Below are 24,847 nucleotides of genomic sequence, written 5' to 3'. Positions count from 1 at the left end.
CAGAATCCCAGACCTCAGCCAGAACAGATTACACCAACCAGCGGACAATCATACAGATTTTGCCACCAGTCATTCTGATTTGGTACCAAGCCTGGGAAAAATAGGTGTATGAATCAGAGTCTGAGAAAACAGATGTCTCACTCAAATTAGGATAATTTGAAGAGGGTTTATTTGCAAGGCACTAATTACAAAAGCTTAAAGGAGTAAAGGTTATATCAGAATTTATAAGAGCTGAGTAACACTTTTTATTCTCAGCTTTGCATTTCATTGTCTATTTGGAAAATAAAATGCAGTGTACCTGTTTGCATATATTATTTATATACAATTAAAATGAATCAAGAAGGGGAAAATAAAAGACTAAAGAAAACCTACCATAGCAGTCAGAGTGTGTTGAAACCAAATGGTTTTTAAATTTAGAATACATTGCCTTACATGGGAGCACAGGCCTAGAGAAAAGTAGCAAGCACTTTCTCCGTTTACTAGACACCCTCTGTCTGCTGCTGGAACACACTGACGATGTCTTCATTCTCCATTTCTAGCTCTGCAGGGGTGTCTGTTTTATTGACTGGCTGCCCACCAAATCAGGAGCTGATCTGCCTTATTGAAAAGCCCTGTTGTTCACAATATGTTTTCATTAGTCTACTAAGTGGTATAAACACTTTAATTTTAAACTGCACTGCAGTGTCTGCCTTGCCACTTCAAATTAACTTGATCCTTATTCTCAGTCTTGACTCCACACATGGGCTTTTTATTGGCCAAGGTGAATGCTGGAGTAGTTTTAGCTGCCGTTTTACAAAAGAGGTGGCAGGCAGCACCAAACTAGCACACAGATGGCTTTCAGAGACAGTAGGAGAGGGAGATGACAGTCTCTTCTGAAAGTTAGCATTTTTACTTTTGTACTTACATGTTTAATATAACTGGAATTGGTTTTTATGTGTAGTGTGAGGTAGGGATCCAGATTCACTTTTTTATATGGAGTTTTCCCCAGCACCATTTACTGAATAGTTTGCCCTTTCCCCAATGATTTGCAATGCCATCTTTGTTAGAGATCACATTTCTTCATGAGTGTTGGTCAGATTCTGAGTTCTAGATTGTGCTCTATTGGGCTGCTTTATTTTTTTTAAAAAAGTCAATGTATAACATTTAAATCAATGAATTACTACCAGCTCTCTAATTTGGCTTAATAAATCTTGCTATTTTATTGGGTAATGTTCCCCTTTAATCATCAGTTTTTGGAATATTTTTCTTTTTTCTTTTGTTTCTTGCTGTTCTATAAAATTTTTAAAATTAGCTTATTTTCTATGAAAATTTCTTGTTAGGATTTTGATCAGAATTACATAAATTTATAGATCAATTTGGGAAGGATCAATATCTGTAAATATTGCCTTCCTATCTATAAGCAGAATATATTTACCCATTATTTGTCTTCTTTAATACTTCACTAAAGTTTTATAATTCTTCCATAAAATTATCACACATTATGCCATTTATTCATTCTTTCATTTATTATTTTCTTGGAAGACTTACTCTTCAAACCAGCAACTTTGCCAGCATACTTGTCTCATTCTTGATTGTAAATAATTTTTATTATCATTAGTTATAATGTTTAGTGTAGGTTTTTGTAGGTATGTTTTTATCAGGTTTGAGTGAGTTCTCTTCTAGACTTTATTTTTATGGAGTAGATGTTAGATTTTATTGAATGCTTTAACTTATCTGTTGACATGGTTATATCATTTCCTTCTTTAAACTTCATTGGAAAATTATACCTATTGACCATTCTAACATCTCTAGGATTTAAATAGCAGTTTATTTCACTCCAGAGTTGTGTTTTTTCCACTACACTTTTACATCTCTCAATAAAATGAACTCTTGTTCCTTTTTATTTTCATTATCCACATTTCTATTTATTATATGTATAGGACAACAACTTCAGGAACAATGAGAAAGTAATGTATAAAACTTTAATAATGAAATACAGATTACAAAATAATCATTTAACTTTTTAAGCAAATGCTTAAGCATTTTCACGCATTTGTTAAATAAAGCATACATAACTAAAATGCTAAATAATTCTAGTTTTTGACTAAATCCTCTAAAGAATATGTTGGTGAAAACTCAAAACTGTCTAATAAGGTATGCATGATCTTGTTTATTTAGTATTTATCACAGTTGTCAAAATGATCATGGTTAAAGTGGCAGGTGTGGTGGTGGTGGGATGAACTGGGAGACTGGGACTGACATGCATACACTAATATGTGTAAAATGGATAACTAATGAGAACCTGCTGTATAAAAAAATAAATAAAATTCAAAAATTTTTAAAAAATGGTCACGGTTAAAACACATTTAAGCATATACAGAATACCATTTAGGCCCAATATTTATCTAACTAAATGAAAATATCAGAGAAATGGATATTTATGGCACCAGGTTATAAAGAAGCTTTATTTAAAGCCATCTTTGTTAAAGTTTTAACACTAGAACAAAAGTCCAATGTACCTAAATGAGACGTAAGCTATTCTTAGTAGTAGTATAAACTCTGTCCTATGGATATTACTATTTTCAAGTTTTTTCCTTTATATGAAACTACCAAAAGAAAAATTTAAGTATAACTCACAGATTACTTTGTACATTTATCATTCTATAAGCAAATATCTTAGTAATTAATATCATAAGGCCATAAATCAAATCATTACCCCTTATGTCAAAGGCCTATTCACTGATTTAGAAACTTCACTTTTGTGTGTGTCATGGAGTTGAAATCAGCCCACAGACACATAATAGGTTAACAGCAATATATTTTTTCTCTTACCAGGCTTTTCACTTTTTTATTGAAACAGGGTTTGTAGGTAGGAGTTTTGAAAGCACTAGGGTTCAGAAAGTTTATTTTTTATCAGAGTGAAAAGATTCTTAAAGAATACAATGATGGTATATAATCTTGCTCTTACAGCACAAATCCTCATATTAAATGACTGTGCCGCAGAAAAATACTGTAATACTTTAAACAAAATTTTAAGCTACATTAATGACCACCAAGTTTCAAGCAAAATGCAGTAGTCAAAATGTTTAACTGTCGTCTTATCAGGCTCTGCAAACACACTCAGTCTTCACTGTCCGAGCATATCAGCTTCAGCTTCTTCATAGTCCTCCATCTGTCTTTCAACATGACGCTTGTTTGGTTGTTGAATTTATAATCTGATAATATTTTAGACCAATTTCCCTGTCCGTATTTCCTCACGCCAGATCTCAGATTCTTCTCTTCTTCCCAAAGTCATGCCTGTTTTTTACTAGATCGATGTTTTTCAGGAGTTAGAGGCTGACTATTTAAAACACGTATTCTCTTGCTTTCAGTGGCTCGCCTACTGTTCTTTTTTCTTTCTTCCACTTCGAAGAGTTTCCACTCTTTCCTCTTTCTTATTAACATCTTGTTGTCGGTTTCCAAGTTTCAACTTAGATAAGAAGAGATTTTTGTGAGACCTTTCTCCTATATCCAAATTAGCTACCGTTTCCAATTCAATATCATTACTACTAGGTTTATCTTGAGAAGCTGTTGTTCTTGCTCTTTTACTTTCCGCTACTTTTGCTGCTGCCTTCATTAGAAAGGTTGATGATTTTTCATTTAGCACATAATTCACATAACTCTTAATTTTCTCCATCATGTGGTTGTAGCTGAAGTGTTGAAAAAAGGAATGGAATGTATCTTTCTGAGAGATTATCATAAGCAATTAATTTCCTTTTTAAAGGTGTATAAAAGAATTTGGGTCACCAAATATTCTTTCAAAGACTTCTGCTTCCTTAAAATTTCCATTTTCCATGCAAACAGCTATAGCCTGAATTTTAATTAAATTCCGTATTTCTTCATGAAGCCTGTCATGTTCTTTTTCAGTTGACACCCAAATCATCAGGGCTGATTCCCAGGGTGTAATTTGTTCATCACTTTCAAACTGTGCCTCAAGGGTTTTTTCCAGCTGCAGTTCTTGTCAAAAATTGATATATGTATATAGTTCTCAGCTGATAAGCTGTTAGACTGGACAGTCCATGAATAATAGCCTCGGCGCTGTCGCAGGTGCGGTGGAAGTCGTCCGAGCGGCCATCACGAAAGGCACGGCAAAGAGACAGGCAGAGGAAATCGAACATCCAGCCAGCAGCTACCGCCTCGGCCTCAGCCACCAGGCTCGCGTCCTCCTCAGCCACCAGGCTCGCGTCCTCCTCAGCCACCAGGCTCGCGTCCTCCTCCTCCTCAGGGGCCCCCAACTGCACCTGGCACTCGAGCAGCTCCTGGCACTCAAACTGCTCCTGATCACCTCTCGCCTTCTCCGCCATCTGCTCCTTCGGGGAACCTGCATCCTCCCCATCCGCAAGCCCTTGTGGGTTCAGAGCCGCTGAGGCAGTGTTCTCCGCCATATTACATCTCTCGCACGGCCACTTGTTCCTTTTAAATGAGTCCTGAGAGCTCCAACCAATGGTTGCCATTTCAGGCAACCATTTTTGCCTGAAAAATATGTGTTTTTGCTTATTTAAAATGTAATTTGGATGGATTTTCTTATTTCTTACTCATTTCACATTCTCTTTCTCAAGACATTTTTATTAAGCATAAATCTTTCAGCAATCAATAGCCTTTAAAGGAGTCAGTTAAAAAAAAAAAGTGGGCTTCCCTGGTGGTGCAGTGGTTGAGAGTCCGCCTGCTGATTCAGGGGACACGGGTTCGTGCCCTGGTCCGGGAAGACCCCACGTGCCGCAGAGCGGCTGGGCCCGTGAGCCATGGCCGCTGAGCCTGCGCGTCCGGAGCCTGTGCTCCGCAACGGGAGAGACCACAACAGTGAGAGGCCCGCGTACCGCCAAAAAAAAAAAGTTGTCTGGGAACCAGTATGTGGAAATAAAACCTTCTGAATGCAGTTTTAAAAAAGTTTAGAGTACACGTGATAAATGTGTACATCCCATGAGATGCTCTAGGAATAGAAGATTTCAGATTTTGGTTTGGGAAAAATTATTTTCTTGATAAAATCTTAAGGTCTTATTTAGTGGAAACAAGCACAAGAAGTTTGTTAGTGGTCTTAGGTGGATCTACACTACTTGCCAGAGATAGTAAATAAGATTGTCAGTGCAGCTGATTAATTTTCAGGAAAAAATTTGCATCTCCACATTGCAGGAATAGTGTTGCTATGGTGATGTAATGACATCAAGCTTTGCACGAGGATGCTGCTTCTTATCTGTAGACTATGGCATGATCAAGATAGGAAGAATTTCTGGACCATTTGAGGAAAATTTTTATGTATATTAAAGCCAGGGTAAGGGCATAAAGCTGTTCATTAAAATATTGACTCTGTGACTGTCTTAGTAACTCTTTCTAGTTTGATATACATTGTAATAAACTGATAAGTGAGAACATGAGAATTGAGAACTATGTACCTGCATTTGCATAAATTGAAGCTTTCAATAAAGTGCTTTTCTTCCACTCTGAAAAATGTGAGGTCTCTTATTCCCATTGAGCAGGAAAATCGGAAGCATTGAATAGTGGAAAGAATGTTGGCTTTAGAGTGGAAAATAGAAATTAAAGTCCAATCCTGCTTTTTACTATGTGACTGAATTTAATCCCTCTGAATGTTGGTTTATTCTTCATAAGATGTGAATAATTTCTGTTGTTGAGGGCTTCCCTGGTGGTGCAGTGGTTGAGAATCCACCTGCAGATGCAGGGGACATGGGTTCGTGCCCCGGTCCGGGAAGATACCATATGCCGCGGAGTGGCTGGGCCCGTGAGCCATGGCCACTGAGCCTGCGTGTCCGGAGCCTGTGCTCCGCAACGGGAGAGGCCACAACAGTGAGAGGCCTGCGTACCACAAAAAAAAAAAAAAAAAAAAAAAAAAAAAAAAAAAAAAAATTCTGTTGTTGGAAGATTAAAAAAAAGACTTTCCAGGTATCATCATAGGTTAATTTTTTGACAACACAGCACCCTGATTTATCTTTGAGGAAACTATTCTCCACTTTCCTTAATCCAGGCTAACAATTTTCTCAAACCTTGACTGAGATTATGACTCAGAACTTGTGACCCCCTGGTCATAGAAAATGATCCTGGATGGATTCATGACACAGACCAGGCTGTTGAGAACCCTTCCTGAAACTTCTTTGAATATATTGAAAGAACTATACTCTCTTTCAGGTATAGGAGCTTAGCTGATAAGATATAATCCTGAGTTGACCATACTTTGATTACCAGTTGAGGATATTCAGCGTGAAAATGAAATTGATACATATGAAACTGCTGGGTGGCATTTCAGGGGGCTCTGAGGAGCTCTGGCTCTTTATGTCTCAGTGCAGAAAGAATTCAGCAAGAGGCAAAGTGATATATAAGAAGTAATTTATTACAATAGGATGCTCGTGAGGCTTACAAGAGGGCGGGCGAAAGGGTGCCATGTCCCAAGAACTTAGTAGGCTACAGTTTTATAATCAAAAGAAACGTGGGGAGGGAGAAAAGACCACCTTCTTCCTCATTCTTGAGTCGGCACCATGTTTCCATCGTTAGTTCCTCCTCTATGTCAGATGGGGGAGTTATCTTGTCCCTACATGGTCAAGCCAGGAGTGTCATGGCACTATGGATTATTTCAGGTCTCAGTATAATGAGGATCTTTCACTTTGAAATGTCACCTTTCCATGAATTATTTTTTTTTTTTTTTTTTTTTTTTTTTTTTTTTTTTTTTTTTTTTTTTGCGGTATGCGGGCCTCTCACTGTTGTGGCCTCTCCCGTTGCGGAGCACAGGCTCCGGACGCGCAGGCCCAGCGGCCATGGCTCACGGGCTTAGTTGCTCCGCGGCATGTGGGATCTTCCCGGACCAGGGCACGAACCCGTGTCTCCCGCATCGGCAGGCGGACTCTCAACCACTGCGCCACCAGGGAAGCCCACCATGAATTATTTTTTATGTGTGCAGAGAGCATGTCCTAGGGGTCACTAACTTACTGAGCTCATTTGGCAGGATGTGGATCTCATGCCACCAATGTTTTATTGTTTTGGGGCATGTCTCATGCTTCTGTTACCTGGATTGTTGCTAGGCAAGCCGGCTTTCTTGAGTGATCATTAACTTACAGGGGTCTCCCATACTTTTTTTCTTTACTTACAGTCTCCTAGTGGGGTTAACTATTTAATTACCTACTTTGACCCTTTACTCTGTCCCTATCACATAGAGAAACTGATCTGAGAAAGAGACATGGCACACTTTGACAGCTTGAACTCAGAAACATCTGCTCCTTAACTTCTCAAAAATTAAGTGAGCTGATTTATTGCTTAAACCAATTTCAGTTGGGTTTCTATCATTTGAAACTGAAAAAAATTCTGAATACCAGAATCATCAGTATACTCATATATACACAGGTTATTTTAAGTTAAAACTTGCTAAATAACTAGAATTTTGCTCATAACTAGAATGGTCAAAGATCATCCATCTCTGACTTTGATGTCACATGCCCTTTAGATGTTTCTCAGTTGAATTTTTTGTTGCCATTTTAATATTTCTATTTCTCAACAATGTATTGAGGTCAGTTATTTGGTAAATATAATTAACCTTTTAAGGTGGATTCTCTAAGGTTTTTTTTTGGTTTATTTGCTTGCATTTAATTAATTAATTTTTTACAATAAGTAACAAAACTATGAGACTAGTCATATTGCTCACAGAGGGAATCGATGGATGAGAATTGGACCACGGTTAGAAGTTTGAAGGCTAATTGTTATATGTATGTGGAGAAAGAAGAGTCCTTGAAAGAGAATGAAAATGAAGGCAAAGTGTATTGCTTCACAGAGTCAAGGGAGTAAGCGAAACATTTCTTGAATGTGTTAATGTTCTGCATGTTTAAATGCAACACAGGGACTTCCCTGGTGGTGCAGTGGTTAAGAATCTGCCTGCCAGTGCAGGGGACATGGGTTGGATCCCTGGTCTGGGAAGATCCCACATGCCGTGGAGCAACTAAGCCCGTGTGCCACAACTACTGAGCCTGAGCTCTAGAGACTGTGTGCCACAACTACTGAAGCCTGTGAGCCTAGAGTCCATGCTCCTCAATGAGAGAAACCACTGCAATGAGAAGCCCGTGCACCGCCATGAAGAGTAACCACCCACTCACTGCAACTAGAGAAAGCCTGTGCACAGCAATGAAGACCCAACACAGCCAAAAATAAATAAATAAAATAATAAAATAAATTTATAAAATAAATAAATAAATGCAACACAGAGACCCAAGAAATAGGGCCTGTAAACTTTCCCTTGAGATCAGCATTTAGGAGGCTTATAGTAATTAGTGAGAGCAATTCCATGATATTTGTTAAGAGGCTCTATTTCAGTGAAATGATAAATGGGTGGTTGTTTAAAAATGAGAGTTGAAAAGTGGAGATAACTCAATGAAGAATCATGGCTAAAAAGAGAAGAAATATGATGAAAATAGGAGACCATAGGATCAGGGAGAGTTTAAAATCTTTTCAGAATGGAAGGCCCTATGTATATTGATAGTTGAAGAAGAAGAAGCCAGTTTAAAGGAGAAGTAATATATAAAAGGGAGGACTTTATCAAGTTAGGCCCCAGCAGAGAGAAAGATAAGTAAATGCCATTGCTATGTGAATGTGTCAGCTTTGAACTGGAAAGATGCCACCTCTGAAATCGGAAGAAAGAAGACTAAAATTGTGTCTTAGTGTGCACAAGTATGTTGATCGGGAATCAGAAAGCTGGGGGTGATTACCACTGATAATATAAATTTCCTGAGTGAAGTATGAGGCAAGGTTGTATATGAGACAAAGGCATTTGGCCATGATAGAAGAGAAACAGAGCTGGACATTTGTTAAAGGTGGCAAGACAGATTTTATTCAGCCTACTGTATTATCAGAGAGACTTCAGTGTAAACTGAGCTCATCTTTGCTGAAACAAAAGGTGAAAGGCTTTTAAAATGCTACAGTGTGCTAAAGGAATGTTGGAAGTCAGGCTCCTACCCTGCACTGAGATTGGAAGCTAGGGGCCCTATCTTTCTCGATGATCAAATTTCAAAGGGATGGCTTCCAGGTCCTTGAGAAAGACATTCCTGGGTTGTAGAAGATCAGTCTCAAAGGTATAGAGAAAAGATTTACAATTGTGAATTTTCTAAAGTAAATTATCTAGGAAAAAGGAGATAAGAAGCTCATAGTGAGGTTTGGATTGAAACAATCAGCAAATTCTTTTGGTAGCAGTGAGCTTTCTCAAGCAGGCATTTTAAAGGAGCTGGACTCATTAACAGAGGGACATGGCCTTGAGTTGATAGAAGCCTTTCTAGAATTTAGCCAGGAAGAGAGTGCTTGTCACCACTCTCTTGGTGTTTGACTTTCTCAGGTCATATTGACTTACCTGATTCAGGTTTATGAAGGTGATGAAGCAGCAAGCTGATACATAGACAGGTTTAAGCAATCTCAGAGAAAGCTCTCTAAACTGATCATATAAAAACTGATGACAGAATGTTTAGTTTAGAGCAATATGGAACAGACAAATAGGTAAAAAGTACTCAACTACACAACTAGAATCATAGAAGAAGGGATTATGGAGCAGAGCTAGAAGTCACACTTTACCTACAGCCTTCAACAAAGTCTTGTAATACAGAGTTGGTTTTTAATATCAGAGCATGTTATTTCATCATGCATTTAGTGTTTTAATCATTCATGGGATTTATAAAATGCCTACGGTATGCCAAACACTGTTCTGAGGATGAAAAGCTCAATATAAGTAGTTGTAACTATATTGTGTATTTGTATATATTTATGCTTACTATAACTGTCAGTAAACTATATGTGATTCAGTCCATGAGGTGATGAAGTTCTATTAATAAATATTTTTATTTCCCATAATGTCCTGAATTCAAAGAGATCTTTTAGGTCCTGTTAATGAGACATTTGAACTGTAGCAGATCCAACTGACATTTATTTGCAGTCAACACCATCATTCCTTCACCAGCCAGAATCCTTATACTGAAATGATTTCATCCTATCTTTGCTTTTTGATGACGTTTAGAAGCCATAACTAATGAATGCATGAGATCAGTTGTTTTAGTCTGTTTGGGCTGCTATAACAAAATACCATTGACTCTGTGGCTTATAAACAATAGAAATTTATTTCTCACAGTTCTGGAGGCTGGGGAGTCCAATACCAAAGTGTTGGCTTACTCAGTGTCTGATGATGGCTGGCTTTCTGGTTCATACACAGCCATCTTTTCATCATGTCCTCACCTGGCAGAAGAACAAGGAATCTCTCTGGGTTCCCTTTTATAAGGGCACTAATCCCATTCATGACAGCTCTTCCCTCAAGACCTAATCACATCTCAAAGGCCCAACCTCCTAACACCACCACCTTGGGGGTTAGGATTTCAACATATGAAATTTTGAAGGTACAAACATTCAGTCCATAGCATTTAGTGATGCTCTTCATTTGTTTAAATAGAATTAAAATTTTATGGTAGTCTCTTTTTTGGTTTGTTTGCATGTATCTTATTTAATAAGTTTTATAATAACGAATCCATGAAATTAGTGGTGTTACAAACTTAGTTTGAACTTCAGTAATCTATGAACTTGGTCAAGTTACTTAATTTACACATTTATAAAAAGAGAGTTTTAGGGTTTCCCTGGTGGCACAGTGGTTGAGAATCCGCCTGCCGATGCAGGGGACACGGGTTCGTGCCCCGGTCTGGGAAGATCCCGCGTGCCGCGGAGCGGCTGGGCCCATGAGCCGTGGCCACTGAGCCTGTGCGTCCGGAACCTGTGCTCTGCGGCGGGAGAGGCCACAGCAGTGAGAGGCCTGTGTACCACACACACACACACACACACACACACACACACACACACACACACGCGAGTTTTAGTATTTACCTTGCAGAGTGGCATGGAGATTAAATGAAATTGTGTTTTATTCTGCCCTCATAGCCAAAGCCAGGAGTATTTATGCATTAATATAGAGATAGTTATTTTCTTTAAGACATTTTTAGGTAGGTTTTTTTAAAAAATAAATTTATTTTATTTTTGGCTGCATTGGGTCTTCATTGCTGCGTGCGGGCTTTCTCTTGTTGCGGCAAGCGGGGGCTACTCTTGGTTGCGGTACGCGACCTTCTCATTGCGGTGGCCTCTCTTGTTGCAGAGCATGGGCTCTAGGCATGCAGGCTTCAGTAGTTGTGGCACGCAGGCTCAGTAGTTGTGGCTCCTGGGCTCTAGAGCACAGGCTCCGTTGTTTTGGTGCATGGGCTTAGGTGCTCCACGGCATGTGGGATCTTCCTGGACCAGGGATTGAACCTGTGTCCCCTGCTATGGCAGGCGGATTCTTAACCACTGCACCACCAGGGAAGTCCCCTAGGTAGTTTTAAAGAATGACAAATTTAAAAAAAAAATTGTATCAATTGTACAAATGTTTCATACTCTTACATCCTAATTAAATTTATTTTCAGAAATAAAATTTCTGGGAAGGTAGGTCATTTAATAACCCTAAGCTTTTTGAGGACGAGCCTTTAGTTATATCTTGGTAATGTATAAAATCTAGACTGAGGAACAGTCAGATACATCCCAGAATGTCTCAGTAGGAGAGCAAGGCTCATTGACTATGACAACATGAGCTGTCCTCAGAGGAGTCAAGTCTCATGGGGTAGGGCCCAACTATAAAGCTGAGAGTTTAGAATAGTAGTACTAGAAAGACCTAGGTAGAGCCACTTCCTAGACTATAGGGACTTGAGTGCAGTGTTGGGCCACGATGTCAAGAACAAAGAACATGCATATGAAAGATGTACATGGACCCAAGGTCAGAAAACAAAAATTAGCTGTAGAGACTTCATGCTAAAATTTTTAAATTTCTTAATTTTCCATTGACCAAATTCAATATTGATCCTAGATTTTGGATGGAGCTGGACTTGCAGGTTTTTAACTTTCACCAGTTATCAATATGTGTCAAGAACTGTGGAAGATGTCAAAGGCCCCTGGAAAGATTATGGAGCATGAACTAGGCAAGGCATTTCATTGGCTAATTTCTTACATCCTTCCTAAGTAGGAAGGATGTGGCCTTTAGATGTGGAGAAATTCACTTCAGAACAGTGACTATCCAATGATACAAATGCAGAAGATGAAATGGTAAGGTTAAATATGGACAATTGTTGTACAGTAGACATATGTTTTCTTTGCCTACTCATAACCTCTCCCTAAAAAAAAAATTTATTGAAGTATGGTTAATTTACAATGTTGTGCCAATCTGTGCTATATAGCAAAGTGACTCAGTTATACCCATATATACATCCTTTTTCTATGTTCTTTTCCATTATGGTTTATCACAGGATATTCAATATAGTTCCCTGTGCTATACATTCACGACTTGTTGTTTATCCATTCTAAATGTAATAGTTTGCATCTACCAACCCCAAACTCCCAGTCCATCCCTCTCCCTCCCCTCCCCGCCCCTTGGTAACCACAAGTCTGTTCTCTGTGTCTTGATTCTGTTTGTTTTGTAGATAGGTTCATTTGTACCATATATTAGATTCCACATATAAGTGATATTATATGATATTTGTCTTTCTCTTTCTGACTTACTTCACTTAGTATGATAATCTCTAGTTGCATCCATGTTGCTGCAAATGGCATTATTTCATTCTTTTTTTACGGCTGAGTTAATTAATATTCCATTGTATAAATATACCACATCTTCTTTATCCATTCACCTGTTGATGGACATTTAGGTTGTCTCCATATTTTGGCTATTGTGAACAATGCTGGTATGAACATAGGGGTGTATGTATCTTTTTGAATTATAGCCTTGTTCGGGTATATTCCTAGGAGTGGGATTGGTGGATCATATGGTAATTCTATTTTTAGTTTTCTGAGGAGCCTCCACACTGTTTCCCATAGGGGCTGTACCAACTTACATTCCCACCAGCAGTGTAGGAGGGATCCCTTTTCTCCACATTCTCTCCAGCATTTATTTGTAGACTTTTTAATAATGGCCATTCTGACTGGTGTAAGGTGGTACCTCATAGTAGTTTTGATTTGCATTTCTCTAATAATTAATGATGTTGAGCGTCTTGTCATGTGCCTACTGGCCATCTGTATGTCTTCCTTGGAGAAATGTCTATGAAGGTCTTCTGCCATTTTTCAATTGGGTTATTTTGTTGTTGTTGAGTTGTATTAGCTGTTTGTATATTTTGGAGATTAAGCCCTTGTCCTTCGCATCATTTGTAAATATTTTCTCCCATTCCATAGGTTGTCTTTTGTTTTTTTTGTTTGTTTGTTTTTTATGGTTTCCTTTGCTGTGCAAAACTTATAAGTTAATTAGGTCCAATTTGTTTATTTTTTAAATTTTTATTGTCTTGGGAGACCGGACTAAGAAAACATTGTCAGTACCTCTGTTAAACGCATAACCCATGTGGTTTGAGTGAATCTGAACCCTCAGAGAGGTAAACATAACCAAAATTGGGCCAATCAAAACACTCTCTAACCTTAAAGTGATTGGTTGAGGATGGGCACATGACATTTCATCTAAATTCTCATATTAATAGTCATGAAGTTGTTCATAACTTATTACACTTTTAGTATCTGTAGGGTCTCTAGTGATATCCTCTCATTCTATCACTGACATGGGGTAATTTAAGTTCTCTCTCTCTTTCATTCCTTTTTCTTTTTTTCTTTTTGGCTGCATGCATGTGGGATCTTAGATCCCCAACCAGAGTTCAAAACCATGCCCTCCTGCAGTGGAAGTGCAGAGTGTTAACCACTGGACTGCCAGGGAAGTCCCTCATTCCTTTTTCTTGAGCAGTCTATCTAGAGGTTTATATTCATCTTTTGGATTGATTTTCTCTGTTATTTTTCTGAGATTTTGTTGTTTTCCTGTAAAGAGTGCTGGAATTTGTTCTGGCAGACAATAAGGTTAACTCATATATCAGTTTGATCATTTTGAAGCTCGTTTTAAAGTCCCTTTAGTGTGAGTACAAATAGAATAGCCTTTACTTTAGCCCCAGTTCTAATGTCTGGCCTCTGTGTAGTTTCTAATGAATACACTTTGTATTCACTGAGGCCATTTACTCTTGCTGTTGCCAACCTGAATAATTCCAGGCCCTATGTGAGCTCTGGGAATTTCTCATCTTACAGCTTTCTGAAATTGTTCTTTCTCTAGAAGGTATTCCTAGTTGGGCCCCATGGGATTTCCCCACCCATTTGCAGGGATTGCTGTTCAGCAACAGACTTAAAGTGACCCCAAAATAAATTTATAATACACTTTCTGTGCATAGCTTTTTCCTCTCAGGTATTCTGCCTTGGGAATTTTAGACACTTCTACCTTCCTGTAATCTGAGCTCTTTCTATAGACTTTTCAGGTCATTCCTTTCTATTCTGCTGTCTGGAAGTTACATCAAGGCAGAAAGTATGGGAAATTATAAGGTTTACCTCATTTGTTTTACTTCTCTCTGGCATCACAGTCCTATACTACCTGCAGTCCAATATCTGAAAATAGGTTTTTTTTTTGCATATATTTTTCTAGTTTTCTGGTTGTTTATGACAACCAGAAAGGTTAATTCTGAATCATGATACTCCTTCATGCTTGAAAGTGGTAATCAACTTGCCTGCTTTTTTTTTTTTTTTTGGTTGCTAGTAGTACAATAGACAAAAGAGTTCTTATATATCTGAGTAAATTGCTGAAGAACTCATTGGAACTTTAAAGGACAATCTTAATAACTAACTTTCCCTGCAACCCATTGTTTGCACATACAAAGGAAAAGTAAGAATATCTGATTCAGATGAACACAGATATAAGCACATCCAGGGCTCATGAACCTTGATTGCTGCCTATATGCTGTGCCTTTAACTGGCTTATGTCTCTGACTCTCTGAGATATGTGTAATTTTTGGTAGGAATTACTTGCCTGAAGTCATTTACAGAGAATTTATTCCCTATCAAGGTCATTTAGCGGGGGATATTTGAATCATAGCGACTCAAGGTTTTATTATTCCAAGTAATTTTGAATTCTAGATGGGGACCTTTAAACTAAGAAACACTTTTGAATTCTAAATGAATTACTTTGATGTTGCTTTTATAGTCACTGTAATAGGCAGTATTGTTAACAGGAATTTGAACTAATTTGCATTAAAAAAATGCGTTATTTCTCAAAAAAAAAATGAGTTATTTCTATTTTACTCCCTTGAGAGGCAGAGAAGAAATAGCATAGGGGAAATAGCATAGACGAGAAAAAAAGGAAGCTAGAATGGAGGAAAACTAGTACGGTAGGAGGCGAGAGCCGCAATTATACATTTTTTAAAGTTGGGAATTAGTAATAAGGAGGAGAAGGAAGGGGGAGACAAGAAGACTAATGAAGGAGAAGGTATTTGAGAAAAGAGACCGCCTAATAATAAATGTTTGTGTTTCTGTGATGTAAATATTTCTAATACCTCACATCTTTAGTAGAATTTGCTAGACACACAAAAAACTGAGTGAATCAATTCTGTAGAATTTTGTAGAAATTAAAGACCATTTGTTTTGTAGAAATTTTGTAGAAATTAAGGAAGACTGTTGGTTTCTACGTTTGGATTGGCACCAGGCAGAACAAAAATAACATGCATGGAATGGAAATGCTTCTCTAAACTGAGTTAGTATTGGGAAAAGAAGCTTGGAGTCAGATTTGTGACCATAAACTCCTGAGAATTTTCATAAATCTGAGAGAAGACATTAAATTTTTTAAGTTTCATGGAAGGGAGATCTAGCAAAATATTATTGTAGGTCTTTTGAGCAGAAGGGCCTGTGACCTCTGTGTTAACCTTAGGCTCTGTGCTGCCTAACACCAGTAAGACTCCAAGAATCACTGAGCATCTGTTATTAATCTACTGCTGCTGCCAATGGCAGTCTGCTGGGGGAAAATTATGCAGAGAAAAGATTATATTTCTTCCTCGTATTTTGGCAGAGGATTAGGGAGAAAATTATGTGAAAAATGAAAGGATTTAATATAAATGTCATATGATAAACTATCTTTTTTTGGGTACACTTGCATTATCAGACTGAAAGTATGGTGGTGAGCTGGTGTGAAGGTTTTCAATACTGCTTAAAATAATAAGTGCAGAGTTATTTTTAAAGAAACTTAGTCACCCAGAATTTATTTCATTCCCAAAGGCAGTTCATAAATTAAGATGTATACTTAACATGCTGTTTTCTTAATTTGGAACATGTTAGTATAACAAAATGACACATATTATTTTAGGGCTTCTAAGTTAGCTCTTGCAGAAATGGTATTTTTATGCTCATATGAATGTTATGTCATATTTTAATTTTTTTATTTTTTGATATGTACATCTAATATTGGTGGTTAGATGGAAATAAGAGTGGGCAATATATTATCTAGTATTCTATCAATTGAAACTGTTTTATAGCATATTTACACACAGTGAGAACTGAAGATAACAATGTAAAACACTGTAAGACTTTGGTATGCATTTTGAATTATTTTCTTAGGAGTATTATAAGTTAAATTATGCTTGATTTTATTTTAGCATTGTGACATGACATGAAAATTTATAATTTTCAATGATAAAAATAAGTCACAATTGTGTATCGTACATTATCTTATTTTTTTTCCTCATAATGAGATTTGGAAACAGGCTCAGAAAAGTAATGCTTATCTGTAGCCTAATGACTAACATACTGCCTCTTAAATTTTACAAATGTAAGTATACATAGAGTTCATATTAATGATTTATTTTAATCTTCAAAAGAATTGATATGGAGCTTGGAATAAGTACCCAGCAGGATTCAGTCACAGTTGCATGATTTAAACTATAATTTTATACCATAGATACATTTTATTTGAGATTCAAATATTAAGAAGTTCTTATGCATTTAGTAATATATGTGGGGACTTCCTTGGTGGCACAGTGGTTAAGAATCCACCTGTCAATGCAGGGGACATGGATTTAAGCCCTGGCCTGGGAAGATCCCACACGCCATGGAGCAACTAAGCCCGTGCGCCACAACTACTGAGCCTGCGCTCTAGAGCCCGCGAGCCACAACTACTGAGCCCATGTGCCATGACTACCGAAGCCCGTGCGCCTAGAGCCCATGCTCTGCAACAAGAGAAGCCCATGAACCTCAATGAAGAGTAACCCCTGCTCACCACAACTAGAGAAAGCCCGCGCACAGCAACGAAGACCCAATACAGCCAAAAATAAAAACAAATAAATAAGTTTATATATAAAAAAAGAAATATATGTGGGTAATGATGTTTAATAGTTTGTCTGCTAAATTTAAGTACTGAAAATTATTAACTTTAATTTTTGTCCTCACCTAAGTGCTGTAAATGAGCATGTACTACTCACAGAACAATAAAGCCAGTTACCATGCATTCATCAAACCAGTTAATGAACACAGTAAAACAAAATGGAATGAAAAAGAACCTTATGTAGTATTTATAATATTTTTATGTTTTTAAAAAATCTGAATATTTGAAAATTAATAAAGCTGTGTGACATGTAGGAAATAATTTGTACAGTTATTGATTGCACTTACCAGATGAATTGATTCTTTTCAAACTTCTTTTTTAGTCTAAACATATCACCCTGACTGCCTCACAAAATCAAACTGCAAACACAAATTGATGTTCTTCTGAGCCAGGTGTTTCCCGATTTTTAAATTTCACAGAGTGGTGAAATTAAAAGGAAAACAAATGAAGAGGTTGGTCCAGGTTTGTTACTACTTCCTGTTGCCAGTGAGAGCATTAGACAGAACAAAACAAAAATTGCAATTATTATTATTTTATAAAAAAGAGGATACATAAATACCCCACCCCCCCCAAAAAAAAGGGAAGGTTATAATCTCATATACTTGAGAAAAACAGTTTATGAAACAATTATCTTCCTCACTCTCATTGATTTTTCATATTTCATGCTATGAACTTCCAATCTCATGTTCAGAAAACTTCTAAATGGGCATCCAGGGAATACAGTTCTTGGCTGTTACCCAGACCCTGTTTTTATCTCCCTGGCCAGAGTCTTGGCATCATACTTCATTTCTGATAGCTGTTTGTGATGTCTTTCTATTGTAGAATGCTTCTGATTCCACTCCTGGATTTGGTGACCTAGGTTTTTGGGTTATACACATGCCCTTGGCTTTGTCATTCTCTGGTATTTAGGGCAAGAAATCCCTGTACTAACCTCTTACCCCTTGAAATCCCCACCCTAGTTGTGATAACCTCAACTTTAATTAAAAATTCAGACATGTTTTTCCCCACCTGAACCAAATTTCAGTTCTGCTAGTTATATCAGCACTGTGCATATTCTCTGCCTGAATATTAATGCTTTCTTGTTGCCCATGACATTTAAAAATATATATTTTGTTCAATTGTATGAAATACTTCACTAGTTGTCTTAAGTTTTGAAAATGTGTGGGACTTTTTTTCATTACTTAAAAAAATAATTTACTGAGGTGAGCCTCACAAGATAATGATGCACTAAGTTTCAAAATGAAAGGAGGATATTCTGAGGATCCTCTAGCAAGTAGCTTAGAGTTAAAGGGAGCCTCAGAGGCCATTGTTCCACTGTTCTACTCACACTGCACAGTGATAACATCTGAATTAAATGGCCAGCCAACCTCTATTTGGATACTTCTAATGAGGAGGAGGTCATCGCCATGTAACATTGGGCATCATCATTGGAAATTTCTCTAGAATGACCTGAAGTCTGTATCTTTTTCTAATAATAGCCCTTTGATGATTTCAAGGTAGCTGTTAAATCCGCCAGAGTCTTTGCTTCTCTACATTAAATATTCCTAGTCCCTTCAACCATTTATTTTTCATATGACATATTTTTCAGATCTTTAATCTTTCAGACTTAATTTTCCTATATATGTCGACTGTTTTGACAACGTTCCAATTCTCCTTGACTCCAAAAGCTGGACAAAGTATTTCTGAAAAAACAGTCTTACAAAACACAGAATGGTAGACTATTTCTTTTGTATCATCTGGACAAAGTACTCCTAATAATAGGATAGAAGATTGGATTAGATTCTTTAAGGTGTTCACATGAGGTTTTTTTTTTTTTTTTTTTTTTTTTTTACCAACTAAGATCCCTAGATTTAATCTTTGCTGCTGAAATAGGTTCTTTCTAACCAGTTCTTATACATTTGAATTTCTGAAACAAAATTTGGGGCTTTAGATTTATCTTTGTTAAAATTGACCTTGACAATATATTTAGCATTCACTGTAAGATGGAGATGCTTCACATTATAGAATGAGAATATTTTGAACTTTAATTGTATAATTTATAATATTATATATTTCTCTCCATTTCCTATTATTTACACATTCAGCTTAGTTTTTCAAATCTGTGTCAGTGATAAACATTAACATCAGTCTGTTCAAGGACTCTATATTTTAGACCGCCCAAGTTTACACTGTCATTAATTCATATTATTTGGGTGGTTGTCTAAAAGTCATGAATCCAATTAAGTATATTGTATTATTCAGACCATGCTTTTATACAAGGCTATAATTGGAAACTCTATTGCTTGTAGTCTGAAAGATAATGGTGTGTGAATAGCCATCTCAAATGTAAAATGACCCAATTCAATAATTTGTGCATATGTTATTTTTGTTTTCAGTAAGTTCGTTGGACTTTTTTTCTGTTATAATTAAAATATAATGTCTTTATCAAAAACGTGTTTTTATTCTGGGTTCTCTAGAAAGCAGAGCCTGAGGCAGCAAAATGTTGCTGCTTAATGAGGTGGAAACGTGTGTGGTAAGATAGAGGAAAAAAGAGAAGAGAGGCAAAGAAAGACACGAAACACAGTGAGCTGGAAACAGACCCAGCAGGTTGCTCAATGGGCATGTTTACTTGGCATTCAGCACTTCCCAGAGGATTGTAAAAGGGAATCACACCTCAGAGTAGTCTGTGGAAGAGAGTTAAAAGGGAGAAATACATCTGCCTAGCTCTGTGCTCTCCTGCTTTGCATCTGTTAAGGTTCACCCACACTAACTCTCCACATTGCCTCCAGTTCAGCTATCTTGTCCCTCACCTGACATATCTGCACTAGCAGGTACATGATTAGGTGGCATCAAATCTCAAACTTGGAATTAAACCGGGTGTATTAGTCACCTCAGGGTGCCATAACACGATACCCGTAGACTGGCTTAAAGAACAGAAATTTATTTCCACAGCTCTGGAGATGGGGAAGTCCAAGGTCAGGGTGTCAGCATGGTTGTGTTCTGGTGAGAGCTCTCTTTCTGGATTGCAGACAGCTGCCTTCTTGCTGTGTCTTCACCTGGCAGAGAGAGAGAGAGGGAGAGAGAGAGAGCTCTCTGGTGTCTCTTCTGTTAAGGGCAATAATCGCATCATGAGGGCCACCTTCATGACCTCATCTGTACCTAATTACCTCTCAAAGGCCCCATCTCCGGTTATCATCACTTTGGGGCTTAAGGCTTCAGCATATGAATTTTGGGGAACACAATTCAATTTAAGCATCCACACCTGCCCACCACCCAAGTTCATGTTCTTCTCTCATGCAAAACACGTTCATTCCATCCCAGTATCCCCCAAACTTTTAACTTGTTCTAGCATCAACTCTAAATTTAGTCTAAAGTCCAGAGTCTCATATAAATATCATCTAAATCAGATATGGGTGAGAATCAATATACAGTACATCCTAAGGCAAAATTCTTCTCCAACTAAGAACTTGTGAAACCAGGAAAGTTATGTGCCTCCAAAATACAATGGTGGATGGGAATAGAATAAATATTCTCATCCAAAAAGGGAGAAACTGGAAGAAAGAATGGGGTGACAGCTTCCAACCAAGTCCCAAACCTAGCAAGGCAAATTACATTAGATTTTTTAAAAAATAATTAGTTGATTTTTAAAAAATTAATTAGTTAATTTTTATTTTTGGCTACATTGGGTCTTCGTTGTTGTGCACAGGCTTTCTCTAGTTGTGGCGAGCAGGGGCTACTCTTTGTTGCAGTGCGTGGGCTTCTCATTCCCATGGCCTCTCCTGTTGGGGAGCACGGGCTCTAGGCGCACGGGTTTCAGTAGTTGTGGCTCACGGGCTCTAGAGCTCGTAGCACACAGGCTTAGTTGCTCTGTGGCACGTGGGATCTTCCCGGACCAGGGCTCAAACTCGTGTCCCCTGCATTGGCAGGTGGATTCTTAACCACTGTGCCATCCGGGAAGCCCTGCTTTAGATTTTAAGTCTCAAGAATAATTCTCTGTGGTTGATGCTCTGCCCTCCAAGTCAGCTGGAGTGTCAGCATCACCCCCATGGCTCTTGGGGCAGCCCCGACTCTTTGGCTCAAAATTGGGCCGGAAACAATAGAAATAACACATATTGCTAATTGTGTAAATCAGTGCAATCTTTCAAAAGAGCAGCTTTGCAATGTAAATCGAAAGCTATACAACTTTACATATCCTTTGATGCAATAATTCAAATGCTGGCTATTTATAATAATGATACTTCTATAGTTGGACAAAATATTTCAACACAAGAATGTCTATCACAGTTATAATGAAAAAGAGGAAACCCCAAATGCCAGCAACCAGAGATGGATGTCATTCAATAGACTAGAATGCAACCCAAAGAAGTGACAGTATCATACTCAGACCATTTAATACCATGAAAAAGATTCAAGGTAAAATAAATGAATAGGGCTTCCCCGGTGGCGCAGTGGTTGAGAATCCGCCTGCCGATGCAGGAGACACGGGTTCGTGCCCTGGTCCGGGAAGATCCCACATGCCGCGGAGCGACTGAGCCCGTGAGCCATGGCCGCTGGGCCTGTGCGTCCGGAGCCTGTGCTCCGCAATGGGAGAGGCCACGACAGTGAGAGGCCCGCATACCGCAAAAAAAAAAAAAAAAAAAAAAAAAAACAACAAAATAAATGAATAAAGTAGGTCACCAAACAATATTCCAATTATGGTAGATGCTACGGGTACCACAGCTGTATACCTTCACCCTCACTGCTTTGGTGTATGCTTGCTGTCCCTCCAGTTGCCAGCATCTACTTCTCTTTGCTTGAGTTTTTTTCATCCATGTGCTTATCAGGCCAGAAGCGCTGAAAAATTATGCCCCTGGATGAGCACTGACTTAGTAATTGACGGAATCCATGTATAAGTAGCCCAGGTCAACGCCTCTTTGCTGAGATCACTTTGAGGCCCATGTCCTGTACTGACTGTGGGAGCCGGAGTTCCTCCTTGGGATCAGCTCCTGTTGCCCGCAGTGGTCACTTCCTGGGTAACATCTGCTTCATTGGCTGCTTCCCCTTTTCTGTCTCACTTTTCTACTCTCCTACCTAAGTTTCCTGACATCATCACTTAAATGAACTACTGCCACTCGAATACTTGTCTGAAGGTCTTCTGCTAGGGAAATCCAACCTAAAACACAAATTCAAACAGAATTTCAATACAAAAAAATATGTCTATATAACACTGACTGAAAATACATAGATTGAATTAGACTGAATTAGCAATATTGGTTATTACTGGGGATGGTGAGATTATAGGTGGGTATTTTTACTTATTTGTATTATCTTTTTTTAAAAAAATAAATTTATTTATTTATTTATTTTTGGCTGCATTGGGTCTTCATTGCGGTGCACGGGCTTCTCATTGAGGTGGCTTCTCCTGTTGCAGAGCACAGGCTCTAGGTGAGAGGGCTTCAGCAGTTGTGGCGCACAGGCTATGTTGCTCCGTGGTATGTGGGATCTTCCCCGACCAGGCATCGAACCCGTGTCCCCTGCATTGGCAGGCAGATTCTTAACCACTGCACCACCAGGGAAGTCCCTTGTATTATCTTTAATGAAGTTTTAAAATAACTTTTAAGAATAAAGTTATTTTAAAGAGGAAAAATTAACAAATACTTTATCGCCTGTTCTCTCTTTCACAATCCCATTCTCATTTCAGTCCCTTCAAAAGAAAGCTTCTTAATATGAGTTTCATTGATTCATAGTGCAAAGACTTATTGTACAATTATATAATGGTTTTCAGTCAAAGGAATATTAAAGGTAATACAGGCAGCAACGTAATACTTCCTGCAGCAAGTGAATTTCAATTTTAAACTTTAATATTCTTTCTGCCTTGACTACATCTTTAAATATTTTAGAGCTGAGAAATCCTCTTTTTCACCAAAAGAGGATTAACCTGCAGAATTTTAGGTATAGATATCCATGAAGAATACCTTCTTCCTATGTTATATTATTTATCATGAAGTAATCCTGATTCCTTCTAGATAAAAAGGTATCAGACCTTATGATGAACTTCAGAAATGGTTATTTTCACAAAAGCTTGAAGGACAGTTGTTTAACTATCATGCAGTTCTATTTGTAGAGATGGAGAGAAAAGTAAATTCTCTAGACAAACCGTTGAGTCTATAAAATGAGTCGTGTGGAGAGTAGGGAAGGGCATTGAACGAAGAATCAGGAGACCTGATTTCATAGGCTTGGACCAGCTACTGACCTGTTTGTTCAGATGTGGGTGTGGTGAACTTTAAGCAGAGAGAAAGGGATGAGTAAATTAAAGGAATGAGTTCATGTCTACTGGGAACAGACAAGTTACATGAGTGATCAAACTTGGACTGTTATTTGTTTTGCTACATTTAATAAAGACATGGGTATTGAGAACAATGTCTCTACCCCAAGAAAAGCAGTGGTGGAGGTGTGACTGATGCGTAGCAAATGCACTTAGCCTCAGTTACAAAGGTGTGGTGAGAACTGCGCTCCATGGGTGATTGTACTCATTTGCTAGGACTGCCATACTAAAATATCACAGACTGGTTGTCTTAAACAACAGGAACTATTTTCTCCCAGTCCTGAGGTCTCTCTCCTTGTCTTGCAGATGACCACCTTCTCGTTGTTTCTCTGTGCACAGGTCCCTGGTGTCTCTTCCTCTTGCAAAAACACCAGCCCTGTTGAATTAGGACCCCACCCTAATCAACTCATTCTAACTTAATCACCTCTTGAAAGATCTTATCTCCAAATAAGGTTGCATTCTGAAGTACTGGGGCTTAGTATTTCAGCTTATGAAGTTTGGAGGGACACAATTCAATCCGTACCAGTGACTTAGATAGGAAGGTCAAAGAATGATAAGGGCTCAGATTTTGAGAACCACTGAACTCCATAATTTAATGATCCATCAAAATCTATGTTGAATCTTAGCTTATATTTTTCTTGATATAGCTTTGAAAATATATATCTAAAATTATATTTCTATTTATCTGTTTATTTTCTTTTTAATTGTAAATATAGAAATTGGCTAAAAGTTGGCTCCACTTAAAAGTTGGTTGACTATGAAACATTCACACACAAAAAATTGTTTATGTATTAGGGGAAAAGAAAAATGTCAATAAATTCCCCAAAGTATAAACCCCAAACCTAAAAAGCAATAGGGCAAAAAAAATCAATGACTAAAAGATGGTAAAAACAAAACAAGCAAAGCAAAGGCAGACAGTAAAATAACCACAAAGAAATCATTTTTAAAAAGAAACTCTTCTAAAAACTCAGGTTAAAAAGGCAAGTAAGACTTTCCTGGTGGCGCAGTGGTTAAGAATCTGCCTGCCAGTGCAGGGGACATGGATTCGAGCCCTGGTCCGGGAAGATCCCACGTGCTGCAGAGCAACTAAGCCCATGCGCCACAACTACCGAGCCTGAGCTCTAGAGCCCGTGAGCCACAACTACTGAGCCCACGTGCCACAACTACTGAAGCCTGTGTGCCTAGAGCCCGTGCTCTGCAACAAGAGTAGCCAACGCAATGATAAGCCCATGCACTGTGACGAAAAGTAGCCCCTGCTCTCCATAACTAGAGAAAGCCCATGTGCAGCAAGGAAGACTCAATGCAACCAAAAAAAAAAAAAAAAAAAAGCAAGTAAAAAACTATGTGGTAGA

General features: G+C 38.1%; 2 pseudogenes; both read right to left on the bottom strand.

The window, feature by feature from the left end:
* Positions 1-479: 479 nt before the first annotated feature.
* Positions 480-994, bottom strand: LOC131752897 (small ubiquitin-related modifier 2 pseudogene; annotated as a pseudogene).
* A 2,105-nt stretch (positions 995-3,099) lies between these two features.
* Positions 3,100-4,403, bottom strand: LOC131752157 (telomeric repeat-binding factor 1 pseudogene; annotated as a pseudogene).
* Between the last annotated feature and the right edge of the window lie 20,444 nt (positions 4,404-24,847).

The sequence above is a fragment of the Kogia breviceps genome, chromosome 3 (assembly GCF_026419965.1).
Source record: "Kogia breviceps isolate mKogBre1 chromosome 3, mKogBre1 haplotype 1, whole genome shotgun sequence".
In the NCBI taxonomy this organism is placed as follows: domain Eukaryota; kingdom Metazoa; phylum Chordata; class Mammalia; order Artiodactyla; family Physeteridae; genus Kogia; species Kogia breviceps.
This window is presented reverse-complemented; position numbering and strand designations above follow the sequence as displayed.